This window comes from Myotis davidii, unplaced genomic scaffold, assembly GCF_000327345.1.
Source record: "Myotis davidii unplaced genomic scaffold, ASM32734v1 scaffold49, whole genome shotgun sequence".
Taxonomy (NCBI): Eukaryota; Metazoa; Chordata; class Mammalia; order Chiroptera; family Vespertilionidae; genus Myotis; species Myotis davidii.
Genome location: NW_006300375.1, coordinates 5,600,646 through 5,610,380, shown reverse-complemented (window position 1 = coordinate 5,610,380; position 9,735 = coordinate 5,600,646). Strand labels below are relative to the sequence as shown.

The 9,735-nt window shown below is 38.1% G+C and overlaps 1 protein-coding gene across 1 annotated transcript in view; it reads left to right on the top strand.

Moving 5' to 3' along the window:
- The window catches only part of CNTNAP2 (contactin associated protein-like 2), a 1,235,176-nt gene that overhangs the window by 969,149 nt on the left and 256,292 nt on the right, over window positions 1-9,735 (top strand). The gene's annotated exons all lie outside the window — the stretch shown is intronic.

Sequence of the window (9,735 nt, the reverse complement as noted above, 5' to 3'; positions counted from 1 at the left end):
TCATTATGCCTAGAAAGTTCTGAAAAGAGCCCTCCTGTGCCCCACCCTTCCCCCAGCCCACAGAGTTGTCCCTGAGACGGGAAATGTCATCCAAGCTCAACCATTGGCATCCCTCCCTGATCCTTCTAATGCAGTGGTTCTCAACCTTTTGGCCCTTTAAATATAGTTCCTCATGTTGTGGTGACCCCCAACCATAAAATTATTTTCATTTCTACTTCATAACTGTAATTTTGCTACTGTTTTGAATCGTAATGGAAATATCTGATATGCAGGATGGTCTTAGGCGACCCCTGTGAAAGGGTTGTTCGACCCCCAAAAGGGTCATGACCCACAGGTTAAGAACCGCTGGGCTAGTGATATCTTCCAGGATTCCTGTTGTGGCTCACATTTTCTAAAAAGCATGATTTCTTTTTGCCATGGTTATTTCTTGTCCTTCTAGTAAAATATTTCAGACTTATAGGAAGGCATAAAGTAATAAAATAATTTTCAGATGGCAACTGTCAGCTAAAACATTATACCGTACACTCTACGCTGGTACCTGTGAATTCATCCTTAATCACATTTTCTAGCCCATGTATTCTGAAGGGACTAGAATATGCTGAACTTGTCCTTTATCATTTGCTTGCATATCTTTATACTTTTATTTATATATGTATATACGTGGACACTGTTCTCTTTGTACAGTGGTGGGATATAAAAATGAATATACAAAATGCAAATAGTCAAAGCAATGTTAATAATCAATGACAAAAATTGCAATTGTCCCATAACCTTTAAGAATTTTTGTCAAAATATTTAAAAGCTCTCTTACTATCAGTAATGAACATAATAAAAAAAATAAAAAATTAGTAAAACAAATATTTATTTAGTTCTCTACAATATAAAGCATTAGAAACATTGTAGATTAAAAATTTTTATTTATTTGTAAAAACCCTATCAGGAGTAGTTCAAACAGTGCTTCCTACCTTCTCATTGTGTTACTTAACCATGTGGAGCAACAAGTCTTCACAAGCCATTCTCTTTCTAAGTTTGTATCAGTCTCCAACACTTTATCCTTGTTCTTTCAACACCATGAAATATCTCCAAGAGTTCCTTTAATGTGAAGTTTTGTACCAGTATCACTTCCTCTGGGACTTCTTCCTATTTTTGTCACCACCACTCTCCTCATTTATGTAACCACATTCCCCTTACTAGTTCCCCTGATTGCATAGCCAGGGTCTCAAACAATGGCAAAGTCAATAATTTCTTCTACCACTTCGCTTATACTCAATTCAGGTTCCACTGCCAGCATTATCACTCTTCATTTCCTTGATGCACTTGTACATTGGTGGCCAAATTCCTCTTTCTGGTGTCCATTTCTGTAAAATGTAACTTAGATTTATCACTGGGAGACAAAAAGGTCACACAGCTACATGCTTTGCTGTCTGTACTTGAAAAGAAAAGCAGGTGAGCAGGGACCAATCACCGATACAGTTTGCAAGAAGGAACATGATTGGACAGTGATGATGCACACCTGTTAATTATGTAGTATTTGTGGATAGAAGAGCTAGCAGTGAAACTTGGACATTATGCATTAGTGTTATGAAATTTGTATTATGCAATTACAGTTACTATACGATGGTAATTGAATTTGAATAATGTTGTTAGGAGACTGGTGTATGTAACTAACCCATAGTAACTGAAATACGTGCATATCAGACTATGCAAAGAAAGATGGCCTCTGTGTGTGTGTGTTACGTATTTTAAACTTTAAATACATATCATAAAAAATACATATCTTTTCACAAACTCACTTTTTTCATTCAACATTATGTTTCTGCGAGTTACTTATATTGATGTATGCAGCTATAGTTCATTAATTTTTTTTCTGTTTTATGGTATTCCATTCATATGGCTATACTCCAAGTTATTTATGTATTCTTTTATGAAAATTTAGATTGCTTCTAGTTTTTTATTGCAATATTACTCCTCTGAGAATTCATTTATTGCTTCTGTGTTGTTACGTGCAAGTTTCTCTAAGGTAACTTTTAAACCTTGTCAGATATTTCCAAATTGTCCTGCTAAGTTACATTCCCAAGTAAGTTTCTAAAAGTGATTTTGGCTCAACTTGCTCCATAAAAATTTGTATTGATAAGTTTAGTTTTACCAATTAGACCATATAAATTTTGAGGATAAACTAATTTAGTTTGGATCTGGTTAATGGTGATATTGAGCATATTTCATGTTTCTTCAAATACTGTTTATATTTTTGACAATTACATTTATATATATTGACTTATATAAACCAAATATTAAACCTTTACAATTTGTGTAGATTGTCTTGTCTCTGTCTTATCTTTTCATTTGGATTATCATATATTTTGATGCATAGGAGATTTTAATTTAAATATAGTAGAATTTACCAATTTTCCTTTTTTAGTTTATGTTTGTGTTTTGTGTCATAAAAGTATTCTCTTATTGCTCCATGCCATAGAGACAGTGTCTTTTTTTACTTCCAGAATTTTTAGCTTTTTTCTATATTTTAGGTCATTGGTATATATGGGACTCATTTTTGATAGAATATAAAATAAGGATCCAATTTCTTATTTTTGACATATGAGCAACCAAATTTTCCATCATTATACATGGGAACAACTCCTTTCTCCACTGACCTGTGGAGTCACCACTGTCATACATCATTTCTTTTTTTAATTAGACTTTATTTTTAAAACAGTTTTAGGTTCACAGCAAAAATAAACAGGTATTTTCTATATTATCCCCCCCCATTAACAATATACACTACATGTTTATACATACAAGAATCTGTTTTAGGCCCCACCACTTTGTTCTTTGGTCATATTGCCAATGCTGCACAAATCTCAAACTATTGAGATCTTTGTAATGGGATTTGATCTATGACAGGGCAGATCTCCCCACATCATTGATTTTTAAGGAATCTTTTAATAGATTACATCTTCTACTGAGGTATAATTAGTATCTTTTAAATAGATTACACCTTCTAACTATTGCTGGTGTATAGAAATGCAATTTTTGATAGCTCTATTTAGATACAATTCACATACCATTTAGTTCACCTGTTTAAAATATATAATCAATAGCTTGTTTTCTGAAATATATATAGCCATATACATTATGTTTCTGAGACTTACTCAAGTTGTTACATATAATTATAGCCCTTTTTGCTGTGGAGTATCCCATTACATAAGTATATCACCAATAATATATACAATTCTAGGCTATTCTTATCGTTTTTATTTCTATAATTTCTTTTTGGTTTAGTTTAGATCTGCATAACTTTCTAGATAGTACTTTATCCCTATGTTTTCAATATCTTCTCCAAAGTGTTTTGTGTATATATTTTTTATCTTGTTTATAATTGAGGATCTAGGGATTTTCCTTTTAGTGGTTTTCATGTCTTATTTCCTCTTTGTTATGTAATTTTTTTTGTTATCCTTTGGTTTATTCTTTGCACTCTACAATCTCTAGGATGAATGTTGTCTTGAATTGATGATGTTCTGTCCTGAGAAGATTTGAGTTTGCTTCTGCCAGGTACCTGGTTATATAATCTGGGTCAGGTTTATGCTCGTTTCTTAGGTTGGGAATTACTGGACACTCAAATAATGTAAATTCAAACTGTATGATATGTGAGGGCAGGCCTATGGTTGTGAGTTTTTCAGGACGGAGTTTTTTGTTTTGTTTTGTTTTGTTTTGTTTTGTTTGCATATCCTGCATCCTGGTGAAGACGGATGACTCATCACCATTTCCTGTGGCTAATAGTCATCTTTCTCCTAGCCCTGCCTCTCATGGAAGACATAGCCTTGAGGGGTGTTAGCTCTGTGCAGTTTCTAGATTCCAGCCCTCTACCTTGGGGAAGCCCAGGGCATTTGGGTATAAAGTAAGGATCCTGGAGGCTGTGCACACTCAATCCTTTTGCTTTCTAAGATAGGAAATGTCCCCAGGAAAGTGCCGGCTCATCCCTCTCTCCCTTTTTATGCCTTCAGGACTTTGCTTACTTTTCAGGTACTCAGCTGTGCATAAAGGGACACTTGTTATATTTGATGCAGCATTTATAGGAATTACTTTGGAGATTTTCAGAACCCCTAGACCCATGGTCGGCAAACTGCGGCTCGCGAGCTACATGTGGCTCCTTGGCCCCTTGAGTGTGGCTCTTCCTAAGCCTTAGGAGTATCCTAATTAAGTTAATAACAATGTACCTACCTATATAGTTTAAGTTTAAAAAAATTGGCTCTCAAAAGAAACTTCAATCGTTGTACTGTTGATATTTGGCTCTGTTGACTAATGAGTTTGCCGACCACTCCCCTAGACTGTCATAATACCAGAAATGGAAAGTAGTGATATCTTCTTTAAAGAATTGAATCATATTTTCTGGATATAAACAACACAAAACCTCATAAAGGAATTCATAGTTGCCTGGTGAAGTGTGTCACACTGATAACAATAGGAGCATAAAATATTTGCACATCACTTTCATTTAGTTACCAAGAATTAATTAAGCTTTTATTTTATTTTCATGGACTGCAGAGTTTCTGATAGCTAACTTTTAAAGCTATAAGTAATGTTATGGTTAAATATCATCCTATATAATAAAAGGGTAATATGCAAATCGACTGAACGGTGGAACAACCAGTTGCTATGACATGCACCTATCACCAGGGGGCAGACACTCAATGAAGGAGCTGCTCCATGGTGGTCAGTGCGCTCCCACAGGGAGAGCGCTGCTCAGCCAAAAGCCGGCCTCACCACTGGCGAGCACAGTGGCGGTGGCAGGAGCCTCTCCCACCTCCGCGGCAGTGCTAAGGATGTCCAACTGATGGCCGAGGCAGGGAACGGGCCTAAGCCATCAGTTGGACATCCCCTGAGGGCTCCTGGACTGCAAGAAGGTGCAGGCCAGGCTGAGGGACCCCCCGAGTGCACAAATTTCATGCACCAGGCCTCTAGTACTATTATAAGTGATTCTTTTACCATTATGCACAATACTACAGTAAATCCTTGTACATACTTTGTTGATATGTAGGAAACATTCCTGGAAGTGAAATTTCTGGATTAAGGTTGAGAGATACATTAATTTTCTAAGGTTTTTTCAAAATGCCCTTGCTGATTATACCAATTTCATCTCCCATCAGGAGACTGTAACAGTGCTTTTTTGCTCATACATTCATCATCATACCTTCAACGGTGTCCCATCATACTGCTCTTTGTCAATCTGATAAGGGGAAAATAGCACAACCCATTATAGTTAAAATTTGTTTCTCTTATTATGCATGAGTAATGTATATGACCCCAGATAAATGAGTAAGTAGCTGATATTCTGGTAGTTTTTGCAATGATGAAAGGATATGGTATAGGCTCAATTCAGGAGGAGCTTGTGAAATGTACATTTCCCTTTTTCCACTCCCACCCCAACATGCTTACAATAGAAACTCATTCTCAAAATGACCTTATTCAGAGTAAGAGAGGTGTGGTTCCAGTGTGTTAGTTTCAAGGATTTTCCTCCATGCAGAATAAATAGTGGAACAGAAATATCACTAAAGCTCTAAGTAAGCAGATTATGAGCTGTCGACAGTGAATAACCAATACATCCACAATGCATGAACTTAAATAGATAGAGGTATTAACTGCCATTATATTTGACAGAAGGAGAGAATCATGTGTTCACAGCATATTCCTTAAAAATCTACTAGCTGTTGCCCACCAGTGTGGCTCAGTGGTTGAGCATTGACCCATGAACCGAGGGGTCACTGGTTCGATTCCCTGTCAGGTCACATACCTAGGATGTAGGCTCAATCCCTGGTGGGGGAGAAGAGGTCATGCAGAAGGCAGCCAATCTTGATGTTTTCCTCTCATCAATATTTCTATCCCTCTCCCTTCCTCTCTCTTTAAAATCAATAAAAAACATTTTTTTAAATCTAGTTGTTAGCCCCACGCCACCCCCATATTTTTAAAAAATGGTTGCCACCATTCTAGGCATCACAAAGACCCAACAGAAAAGGCATTAATTACTTCACTTTATCTGTATGTTTGAAGGGGGGGGGAAAAACACTTTCTCAAAAATTACTAAGTGGACTTCCCTTGTGTATCATTGACCAGAAAGACATCATCAAATATGATAACACTCAGAAGGATATATAATAATGTAATGATTACAGTGTTGAGTCCTCTGCACAAATTATTTGATTTTCTCTCAGTTGGTATGAAAGTCACTGGAGCCCTCATTTGGAACTCTGTCACTGTAGCATTTATGGGAGAATGGGCAAGTTCACAAATGAAAATTTGCAACAGAACCTATTCACCAGCTGGGGACTGCTCGATATTGCTACATTTTAAACTTGATACTTGAACATGAATTTTAAAAAGAAATAGAAGCAAGTAAATATGAAATAATCCCACTACTCTGGGATGCAGCCTTTTCAAGGAGCTTGAGAAGGGAATATAGTTTTATTTTATGAACAGCACCAACAACAAAACTTTGCACAGAGGTATAACAAGAAAGGGCATTTGATGAACGAAATACTATCATTCTTGATTGTAGAGTTATTTATTAGACATCCGGCAGAGTTCCTAATCAACCTTTCACATAACTTTAGTCAATTTCCCTAAATCCACTCATAAACTCTAAAAGTTGCTAAAACATAGATAGGAGCAGCCACCTCCCACAGCTCCTCGGTTTCCAAGTGATTTCCCTTCTGCCCCTTGTTGGCATAACGAGATCAGGGGCAATTTTGAAACCTACTAGTGGGATCCTGAGAACCCACTCAGCACAGCTCGGAGAGCTCCATAGTGACCCTAATTCATAAAGGAAAAGCTCCAGGTTGTAAGAAAGGAAGCACTCCCATGGAGCCAACCCCGAAATACCAGCCAACTGCAGACTGCCGGTTGTGCCTGAATTGAGGCAGACCCCAGCTTGGAGCCTACTGTCCTAATTGAAGGAAGCCCAACCTAGAGGGGAGGTTTGAGTAAAGAAAATTAGGGAAGGGTTTATTTTTATATGAAGTCCTCGTGAGGAGGCTGTTAGGACTGTTAAAGAACAAAATTCAACAGAGTAAATTTGAAGATCTAGTTGGCTTTATTAAGCGATTCATGAACCAGGCAGCATTCCATCTAGTAAGTAGAAAAAGGGCGCTCAGAGGGGTTGTCAAAATGGAACGTTTTTATAGGAAGACGCTTGGGGCCTGGGAGCTCTTCACAACAAAAAAAAAATAAGAGATTATTTTTAATCCAGGACGTCTTCTTTGGGTGATGCAGAGGGCCTTTTCTTCCTGTGGGAGAGGGAAGGGAGAGGGCCCATGTGATAGATGACCTCATTGATGTTGACCAAAATATTCCAGGTTGCAATTAGGGCAGGTATTAAGTCTAGGTTTGGTATCATGGACTCTACCATAAGAGATGCCATTTTGAGCCTTTGGTTTTTCTCTTTAACAGGACAAAACCTTTTCTGTCATTATCATTGTTTAGCCCCACCACAGTAGACTTGAGTTTTTTTACAGCCTGGGTAGCATTTTTTTGCTTTCTGAGAGTCAACATTTTATTTGTAACAGCATTGCCCAAGGCTACCTAAACAGGTCTCATGGAAAATGCCTTCCCATTAGCATAAGGGCTATCTGCAATCTTACCTTCTTAATTTGTAGAACACCACATAGGATTTATTTTAAAAAATAAATGCAAATATTAGCCTTGTTCTTTGTGGTTAAAGAGCTCTGGTAAAATTTACAGCCTGTCAGATGTGTACGTGCTGATGTTTTCTGTGCCGAGCTGGCTCCCCCTGTTGCCTGAGGCTCCTTTCTGGTGGCATTCAACTCCACAAACAGAGGAAACAGCTCTCCCACAGTGAATGTGTACTGTGCTCATAAACTCAGGGGCACAGCAGCACTCGCTGGTAAACACGCCCAAATCAGCAGGGCATGCATGAAACCGGGGGTGACAGACCATTTGCCTTTAGCCACTGCCGTTCTGTGGAAATGATTACAGACAAGATGTCCGACATGATTTATAACCTCCGCACTCCTTAGCATCGCTCAATTTATAGCCAACGTGCTAAACTGACCTGGAAACGATAAACCCATTCCCAGGTTTCCCTTAGACATCACCACATCCAGACACATGCCTCTCTCACCCTCAGACCGTTGTTCCCCTTCAGAGGCAGATCCTTCTGCATATATCTGGCATTAATGCAGGTAGGAAAGTTGATACTTTTCAGGATTTTTTATTCAGAATATCAGAGACTAATAAGCAGCTTTTGAAATGAAAAATTTCCAGGTGAGAGATTTCAGCACTGTTTTGCAGATGTGGTGGATTAGGGTGCATATTTTCAGTATTTTAGGAACCTCAAATCATAATCCTTTCCAATTCACCAGCTCACTTTATCCAAAAACATGGTTTCAGAGCCTAATGAAAGGGGCTGTTTGCTTCTGATTTCTAGCTTCCCTTACAACTACATTTACAAGAAAGTGTTGTTTTGTTTTTAAGCCAAGAAAATCAACAAGCCCTGTGATGGAGCTATGCAGTTCTTTTTACTTTGGGCTCCATATGTTATAAAAAGCACATACCCCTGATTTTTTAATTAAGATTTCCACGCTCTTGCAACTGCCTGCAATAAGTCTCTCTGCAGAGGAACCTGATGGGCTGGTCTCTGCCAAGGGAGTCTGCTTTCTTGGCAGACCCCTGACTTCCGCCAGAAGTGGTTCTGACCGTGACCTATGTCCACCCCTGCTGGCCCTGGAGATGTGATGCTTACTTTATTCTGATGACATTGGTGTCATGGTCTTCCTGAGTGTGCTGCTTCCCACTGCTGTCTCTCAACTCTGAAGCCAACCAGAGGCTCTGGTGAAGCACATGATAGCTCTTCAGCAATGTTCTCATCAAACAGTGGATATCTAGCTTGTATGAGAAACTGGTTGAGAAGCAGAAGCAGAGAGATGAAAGAGAACAGAAGACTCACAAGGCTTCAGAAGAAAAACTTCTTGCTTAAAGAGAATACCTTTGTTTTGATTATAAAACATACAAGCTCATAGTAACATTTTTGAAAATACAAAGAAGGGAAAAGTCACCGTAATCGCACTACCCTGCTAATGGTTTGGTACATTTGTAGTAGAGAGATTTCTGATTGTCGGGTAAGAAGGAACTTTCCCCTAATCACATAGGTTTTTAAGTAATCTTAGGTCCTATGTTAAAGCATTTAAATGAGAGACTTCCAGTAAGGGAAGTGTTTCCAGAAATGCCTTCCCTTTCTTCAATGGATCTGTCCAATTATTCATGTTTAATAGATCCCAAGGACAGAGGATTCCCCTTTCCAAAAATTATATAAAAAACAAAAAAGGAAAGTCTTGTTCATTTCTGGATTTAAAGAGAAATATTCAGGAAATATAATTCCTCAAGCTCAGGTCACTTATCCTGCTTTACACTGGTGCTGTGGACACGAGCACAGGGCCTCTGGGTAGATGGTCAGAACAAGTTACACTGACAATATGACCTAGCAGCAGTCCCACCTGGATGGTCCCAAGTATACTTCTCATCGGGGTAAGTTGCCCAACATGGTCCCAGAAATGGACAATAGGAAACTGAACATTTTTCCCGCATAATTAAGTCTCTTCCAAAATTCATCAATATACAGAGGTGGGCAAAAGAAGGTTTACAGTTGTGAGTATGCAAAGCACAGTTTATTCTTATATAGTTTTATTGTATTATTTATTTTTGTTACAAATGTATTATGTAGCTAAC